Source organism: Penaeus monodon, chromosome 22, assembly GCF_015228065.2.
Source record: "Penaeus monodon isolate SGIC_2016 chromosome 22, NSTDA_Pmon_1, whole genome shotgun sequence".
Classification (NCBI taxonomy): domain Eukaryota; kingdom Metazoa; phylum Arthropoda; class Malacostraca; order Decapoda; family Penaeidae; genus Penaeus; species Penaeus monodon.
This window is the reverse complement of record NC_051407.1, coordinates 29,362,042-29,362,875: the sequence shown is the minus strand read 5'-3', so window position 1 is coordinate 29,362,875 and position 834 is coordinate 29,362,042.

Here is an 834-nt window from a genome sequence, read left to right as displayed (position 1 = left end):
TACTGGTGATAACACATAAAATCAAGTCAAGTGAAATTATTCTGAAAGTTTCTGAAGTATCAGTTAATGAAATAAACCGCTACAGTTGAATTATTAATGGTGTCCCAAACTTCACAAATTTTTCCGGAGTAAATCTATCAAAATTTTCATTCATTAAATCAGGTATTGTCACCACTTTACTTAAATTCAAGAGAAAAAAGGTTGCCTACATCCCCTGCAAAATATTTATTGTACAAAAAAAATAAAATAAAATTTTATCGTAATTATTCTTGAGAAGAGCAATTATAAATTAGAATTACAACTCAACTTTCAGATTGTCATTTCCCCTATAAACTGTGCAAGAGTTTTTACTCAAGTCAGTAATTACTTAAGAAATCGCTTTCACATCATATTTTCAGACAAAATAATGTAACATTTAATTCAAACATAAGCAAAATCTGTACTTGATTTTAGATTAAAAAAAAAGAAAAGCCTTTTACCTGGCTTTAAATATGACCTTTGTAGTACCCTCAAATGTATTAAAGATCCTTAGCTGTGTTGGAAGCATTTAGCTAATAGAATAAACTAAAACAAAATGGAATTTTACCACCACCAAAAAAAAAAAAAAATCCTACATATTAACAAATGAACCAGAATATAAGGGTAATTCGCTAGGTCAACGTATTTTCTACTTACTAAGGTTGTCAGCATCAAATAAATCAAATGGTGCAATAAACAAATCAAAGGCAATAATTATAATTTATTCCTTTCGAGGATTATCAGCTAATTTCTTTTTTAGTGACCAACGATCAGGAACAACAAACTGTATTCTTTCCACTTCAAAGAAAAAGATTC